Source organism: Chiloscyllium plagiosum, chromosome 6, assembly GCF_004010195.1.
Source record: "Chiloscyllium plagiosum isolate BGI_BamShark_2017 chromosome 6, ASM401019v2, whole genome shotgun sequence".
Taxonomy (NCBI): Eukaryota; Metazoa; Chordata; class Chondrichthyes; order Orectolobiformes; family Hemiscylliidae; genus Chiloscyllium; species Chiloscyllium plagiosum.
In genome coordinates, this window is record NC_057715.1 from 93,455,410 (window position 1) to 93,463,362 (window position 7,953).

The following is a 7,953-nucleotide window of genomic DNA, read 5'->3' on the forward strand; positions in this document are numbered from 1 at the left end:
TGGGAAATCAAATGGATGAAGATGAGGCAAAATTGTATTATTTTATCATAATCCCTTATTAGGATCTAAATTAGCTCACGGCCATGGGAATGGTTTGCATTATCTCTGGGCTCTAATGGAGAATGCAAACTGGCAGAAATAATATTGTTGATGTTTTCATGACCTAGTTTCAAATTAAAATCATGTTTCCACCAGATGTATACTTAGAGAAAAGTTAGTATCTAATTGTGATCATGATATATATTTTTGTATATATAACACTTATGTGCGTGCATACATCAACAAGGAAATTTGCATTTTATGCAATTTCCATACTAATTTAGTATGGTCATTGTGTGGTATAAACTCTGATTTATACATACTATTCTTAAGATTGGGTTTTACATTTTGAGTTAGTAACATATGGATTTTCTATGTGTCTGAAATTGTTAATTAACTTGTAAGTATTTCTAAAACTATGGTTATTTCTTTTAAAACATTTTTTGAAGGCTACTTTGGCAGTCGATTGAGTTTCTGTTTACTTTGGGATTTTATGATTTGGCAAGGTAAACAATTGTACCTCAAGGTTTTTGTTAGAAATTTCTGGACTGGGAGTTTATTTTTAAAGCATTTAGACAACATCCATAATAGAGAAAGATAAAGACTTTTCATTCAGTTTTACATCGTTTCAGGGAGTTCTGTGAAATTCTTGCATTGAGATGCACTGAGTGCTCCTGAGACAGGGAGAATATAGTAAGGCAAATAGTAACATGAAATGGGAAATTAGTGATAACTCTAGACCACAAGTGTTGGGATAAAACCAGAACAGGAATTGAACCTGAGTCTTTTTAAACTCAGGTGTATGATAATTCTAGGAATAAGCAGTCAGAGGTTTTAGTGTAAGAGTATTGAGGTATTCGAGTATAGAGTAATCTATCGAGGTGTTTGAGTAAGAGTTTTTGGTATTACTACTGTGCAATGTTTTCTGTTGGGTAATATGCAAGGGATTTTCTTTACCTTGTAAAAGTATTTTGGAATGATTGGAATTACACTTTTATTTTGTGTTTAAAATTTTCTGATTTTGTAACTAAGTAGATCAGCTTATTCTATGTATATTAATATACAATATATTATATTCAATTACTAAATGCCTGTTTTATTACTAAGGCAAAATGTGTAGTATTGCATGTTACTGTTTCAATGACAGAGACTGCCTTGTTAAAACCAAAACAAAACAAAATGTGATCTATCAAGCCGGATTTTGATCTGATATCTGATAGAAGTTTATAAGGTTGTGAATAGCATGGATAGAGTGGAAAGTGTGAGGCTTCTTCCCAGGGTGGAGGGGTCAATTACTATGGGACACAGGTTCAAAGTGCAGGGGGAAGTTTAAGAGAAATGTGCAAGGCAAGCTTTTCACACAAAGGGTGGTAAGTGCCAGGAACGTGCTGCCAGAGGAGGTGGTGGAAGCAAACTCAGTAGCAACATTCAAGAGGAACCTGAATGATACATGAATAGGAAAGGAATAGATAGATACAGATCCTTTAAGTGAAGACAGTTTTAGTGTGGAAGGGCAAAATGTGCCATTGCAGACTTGGATGGTCAAAAGGCCTGTTCCTGCGCTGTATCATTCATTGTTATTCTCTGCTCTTTGTTCTTTGTCCAGTAATAACGTCAGCTGGAATCATAACATTTTCCACTGTGTAGATGTTATTTAAATAGATCCATAAGGGATGATGGTACAGTGTATTTTCATTCTCACCTATCGGCAAATTGTGTATCTAATGTTTGCTCTTACCCCAGTCAAAAATGTGCTGTTACAGCTGACAATTTGGAACTGAAGTATAATCATTTAGCCCAGCTGCTGAGACCACTTAACACGGCTTTGAAATGTAATAACATGGAAGAAATTGCAAATTTTCCAATATGTATTGTTACTACCCGTGCGTTCCTTTCAAATGACTAAATGGGTGTCGAGCCAAGATTACTATGCACCTCTCTCTATTTAAAATGTGCAAGTCTAATCTTCATAAAGTTGTACATCTGTGAACATGGACATTTTCACAAGAGATTAAAATGTGCTTTCACTTGTCAAAATATTGCAAATGGAGAAAATTTTATCACTTTGGCAGAATAAACAGAAGATCTCCATTGCTGCAATGTGATGAAATAGTTTCCTCAGGGACCTTGATATAAACCATCTGGTTTCTTACACACAGTAATATCAACAATTTTTTAGTGCCATTCTTATTCGTGTAAGCCTTCGAACACAGACTGCACTGTGAGAATACTTTATGAGATATTACCATAGTTCAGGTGAGTTTTGTTCTCCATCTTGTTTATCACTGTAAAAATGTAATTAATCAGGCTAAGTTTGAAGTCATGCCAAATGTATAAAAATGCTAAGTGCTTTCTTAATTTACCATTTGCTTTTCAAGTATTTGTTTGCATTTTGGTGTCATATATATTGCAAAACATTATGATTTGACTTTTAAGGTATCAATAGTTATTTTAAATGAAGAAACAAATCTGTTAAAAGTGAATCTGTCAAAAAGACAAGCCAAACAAGTCTTTTGTACTAACATAATAGATTGAATCTTTGTTTTTTTTGTTTTCTAAATGCACTGAGACTTTCAGAGGGATTTTAACTGTGAGGCCTAGCAAGAATTTTCACCTTATCTTAATAAAATAGTCACATTAACTATCTAGTCCACCCTGACAGAGTTCCTCCCTTCTGATTCTGGCCCCATCTAACCACACACTGTTCCCAGAATAACTCGTCACTCAATGGACAGTTGTCGGAAAGCCAGCAATCCCTGTGCCAAAGCCATCTTTCAAAGCCTGCTGCACTCCCAGGCAAGTGTTGGCAGCCTAGCATTACCCATCACCAGTAATGTAATGGCACAGCTGCCACAAAGCCAATTGCTGCCCACAGCACCTAGCTAGCATGACTAACTCTTCCTCACACATGCAACTCCTTTCTCACAGCTGAGTCACTGTTTAACTACAATGTCACACATCAGACCTCTCCTTAGATATGTCTCCTCTACCCACCCTCAACGAGTTCCAGTCACTGTGGGCAGACCGGACCTGACTGACAACCTATTCCAGTAGATGTTAGCTGGAATGTCCACAGGTGACCTGCATCTTGTCATTTTCTAGTAGGGGAACATCATATACAGACAAGATTAGAAGATTAGAATCCCTACAATATGGATACAGGCCCTTCGGCCAACAAGTCCACACCGACCCTCCAAAGAGCAACCCACCCTACACTTACTCCTGACTAATGAACCTGACACTATGGGCAATTTAGCATGGCCAATTCACCTGACCTGCACATCTTCGAATGTGGGAGGAAACCGGAGCACCCAGAGGAAACCCACGAAGACACGGGGAGAATGTGCAAGCTCCACACAGTCGTCCAAGGCTGGAATTGAACCCGGGTCCCTGGTGCTGTGAGGCAGCAGTGCTAACCACTGAGCCACCACGCCAACCGGCACTATTCCAACAAGCAATCGGACAAATCCAAATATAATCCTATGTTGACAGCCAGATAAAGGGGACACAAAGTATACACATCCAGGATGCAGTTCAGTCCCACAGTGCAGACCAAATGTTAGCATCTTAACCATGACAATCCGTGATGGTCTCCTTCACCCAGCTAACATCTACTGGAATAGGGTGTCAGTCAGGTCCCGTCTGCCTTATAGCACCCAATGCAGCTGCTAAATTCTGTCATTCACAAAGCAAACTTCCTTCAGTTCAATGACATTGTCATAGTGTCATAGAGATGTACAGCATGGAAACAGACCCTTTGGTCCAACCCATCCATGTCGACCAGATATCCCAACCCAATCTAGTCCCACCTGCCAGCACCTGGCTCATATCCCTCCAAACCCTTCCTATTCATATACCCATCCAAATGCCTCTTAAATGTTGCAATTGTACCAGCCTCCACCACATCCTCTAGCAGCACATTCCATACACGTACCACCCTCTGCGTGAAAAAGTTGCCCCTTAGGGTCTCTTTTATATCTTTCCCCTCTCACCCTAAATCTATGCCCTCTAGTTCTGGAATCCTTGATCCCAGGGAAAAGACTTTGTCTATTTATCCTAGCCATGCCCCTCATAATTTTGTAAACCTCTATAAGGTCACCCCTCAGCCTCCGACGCTCCAGGGAAAACAGCCACAGCCTGTTCAGCCTCTCCCTGTAGCTCAGATCCTCCAACCCTGGCAACATCAGATGGGGTGGCACAGTGGTTAGCACTGCTGCCTCACAACGCCAGAGACCCAGGTTCAATTCCCGCCTCAGGCGACTGACTGTGTGGAGTTTGCACATTCTCCCCGTGTCTGCGTGGGTTTCCTCCGGGTGCTCCGGTTTCCTCCCACAGTCCAAAGATGTGCAGGTCAGGTGACTGGCAACATCCTTGCAAGTCTTTTCTGAACCCTTTCATGTTTCACAACATCTTTCCAATAAAAAAAGAGACCAGAATTGCACGCAATATTCCAACAGTGGCTTAACCAATGTCCTTACAGCCGCAACATGACCTCCCAACTCCTGTACTCAATACTCTGACCAATAAAGGAAAGCATAACAAACACCATCTTCACTATCCTATTTACCTGCGACTCCCCTTTCAAGGAGCTATGAACCTGCACTCCAAGGTCTCTCTATTCTGCTAAGATTTGCTTTCCCAAAATGCTGTATCTCGCATTTATCTGAATTAAACTCCATCTGCCACTTCTCAGCTCATTGGCCCATCTGGTCCAGATCCTGTTGTAATCGGAGGTAACCCTCTTCACTGTCCACTATATCTCCAATTTTGGTGTCATCTGCAAACTTACTAACTGTACCTCTTATGCTCGCATCCAAATAATTTATGTAAATGACAAAATGTAGAGGGCCCAGCACCAATCCTTGTGGCACTCCACTGGTCACAGGCCTCCAGTCTGAAAAACAACCCTCCACCACAACCCTCTGTCTTCTACCTTTGTGAGCCAGTTCTGTATCCAAATGGCTAGTTCTCCCTGTATTCCATGAGATCTAACCTTGCTAATCAGTCTCCCATGGGAAACCTTGTCGGACGCCTTACTGAAGTCCATATAGATCACATCTACTGCTCTGCCCTCAATAATCTTCGTTGTTACTTCTTCAGAAAACTCAATCAAGTTTGTGAGACATGATTTCCCACGCACAAAGCATGTTGACTACCCCGAACCAGTCCTTGCCTTTCCAAATACATGTACATCCTGTCCGTCTTGATTCCCTCCAAAAACTTGCATACCACCGAGGTCAGGCTCACCGGTCTATAGTTCCCTGGCTTGTCTTTACCGCCCTTCTTAAACAGTCCTTCTCCTTGGATGACTGTTCCCATTTCCTTGATTCCTTCAGCATCTACCACACACCAACTGTGCAGGGTTGTGCAGCACACTATGTCCAGTATATAACTGAGAGCTCATCTAGACCACTCAGGCTATGGAAACCCAGTTTACACTGCAGTACTGCCGTAGTATCTGCACCAACTTGGGGAAGGTGCCTCAACAGCTGAGTGTCTAACACATCACATCAAAAAGGGAGTGGCTGCTGTACTCTGACCTCTTTCCCATCCCAGATCCGTCTCAACTATTCCACTTCCGATTGCATTTATACAACAATGTTAATCCCTGTCCCACAGCACCTCAGAAACTCCACAGGTGATGGAGTGCTTTTGGGCAGCATTTGCTTCCTTTTAAATTATTGTTGATAATTCCTGCAGCACTGAGATGACAATGATAGTTTATCTGGCACCAATGGTTTGGTGCAATCAGCCTTTGCCCTGTACTTTATGCAGCAGCATGTTCACTCTGCATGCACTGCATATATGCAAAGAAATGTTTACAAACACATGTGTTGTGCATTTGCCCCTTCAACATCCTCATGTACAGGAGCAATGGATCTTATGATTCCACCCATCAAAGTGGTATTCACTCCACTCATCTTGGGCTTGTCACAGCCATTTTCCAGTTGCATTTTAGCTCTTGAGAATGGGAAGTGGGGAAGGTAACTCAACTTGTTGTGAACACAGTCAGCATCATCAGGCTCTGTCTAGTCACCAGGCACACACTGCAATCAGACTTCTCATCTGATTCTGCCACAGATTTCACCGTCTCGCTCAGACCTCTATAAGATTCTGACCATTATTACAAAACAGTGCATTTTAGGAGTTCTGTTGTCACTGGGTTGCCTGTTCAACAGCTGAATGGTGATACATCTTGTACCCCATACGTTCAACTCGACCATCTATAAAGTAGCTGTGAAACTTCTGTCATTGTGAATTGAGAATGAAATGATGCACTTTTAACTTTGTTTAATTGTTGGCTTTTCATAGCAGAATATGTTCCCTAGTCAAATCATTACATCTTCAATATTGCCAGCTCAGATGTTCAAGTAAATTTACTTTATCAACAGGCTGTAGTGTACTTTCCACTGAACCCCTGTCAACACTGCTAAGGCAGGATTTGTTCATCTGTTGTGATTGCTTGATAATGGATACCTGAAGGATAGAACTGAATAAATTAAGTTTTTCCAACAATCGAGCAGCTTCACAGACACTCTAGTGCACCTTGCACATTCCTGCTAGAGTATTGGTGGCAAAGGGAGTGGCTATTAGTGGATGTGATACCAATCAAGTGGGCTCTTTGTCCTGGGTGGTGTCAAGCTTCTTGAGTGTTGTTGGAGCGGCACCCATCCAGGCAAGTCAGGGAATATTCCATTACACTCCTGACTTGTGCTTTGCAGATGGATATGTTTTGGGGAGTCAAGAGGTGAGTTATCTGCTGCAATACTCTTAGCTTCTAATCTGCTCCTGTTGCCAATATATTTATATGGTAAGTCAAGTTCAGTTTCTGATGAATGGTGACCCTGAGGATGTTGACCATGGGGCATTCAGTATGGTAACGCGATTGAATGTCAAGGGATGATGGCTATATTCTCTGTTGCTGGTCATTGCCTGGTATTTGTGTGGTTCAAATGTTACTTGCCACCTTCAACCCAAGCCTGGATATTGTCCAGGCCTCGCTGCATTTGGACACTGACTGCTTCAGAATCTGAGGAGTTGTGAATGTTGCCAAGCATTGTGTAATCTTCAACGAACATTCCCACTTCTGACCTTATGATGAAGGGATGGTCATTGATGAAGCAACTAAAGGTAATTGAGCTTAGAATGGTCCCATAAAGAATTCATGCAGTGGTAAATAACATCTGAGGCACATAAGTGTCAAACAATGATAATTTCCAAGCAATAATTGATAAAAAGCTGAACTGAACAAGTCATATTAATGGCTGGGTAAGTATTGGGAATTCTGCGTTGAGCAATTCACCATTTATCTCCCCAATAATTGCCCACCATCAACAGCACACAAATTAGGAGTGGGATAAAATATTCTCCACTTGCCTTGATGGGTGTTGTTCCAGCAATACTGGGGAAAGTTGACAATCCCTCAGGCCAAAGCAGCCTGCTGATTGACATCCTGTCTGCCACCATAGATATTCATTCCCTTCACCATCTATGCACAGTTGCAGCAATGTGTATCATTCATAAGATGCACTGCAGCAACTCATAATGGCTCATTCAATGGCACCTCCCAAACCTGTGACCTCTACCATCTAGAAAAAGAAAGGCAGCCAGTACATGGAAACACCACCACCTGCAAGCTCTCTCCAACTCACACATCACCCTAACTTGGAAATATATCACCATTCCTTCACTATCCTTGGATCTCACTCCCAGAAGTGTGAGTGTGCCTAAATGCATGGAATGTAACAGTTCAATAAATCAGCTCACCACCCTCCCCAAAGCAATAAGGAATTGGCAATAAATAGAACATAGAACAATACAGCACAGAACAGGCCCTTTGGCCCACGATGTTGTGCCGAACATTTGTCCTAGCTTAAGCACCCATCCATGTACCTATCCAATTGCCACTTAAAG

At 41.7% G+C, this 7,953-nt stretch overlaps 1 protein-coding gene across 2 annotated transcripts in view; it reads left to right on the top strand.

Annotated features, from left to right (window-relative positions):
• The first annotated feature begins 2,240 nt into the window (after positions 1–2,240).
• Positions 2,241–7,953, top strand: part of fgl1b (fibrinogen like 1B) — a 24,519-nt gene continuing 18,806 nt past the window's right edge. For both annotated transcript variants that reach the window (XM_043692133.1, XM_043692134.1), the window contains exon 1: positions 2,241–2,295. The gene's annotated coding sequence lies outside the window, so the exon portion shown is untranslated. The remainder of the gene's footprint in view (positions 2,296–7,953) is intronic.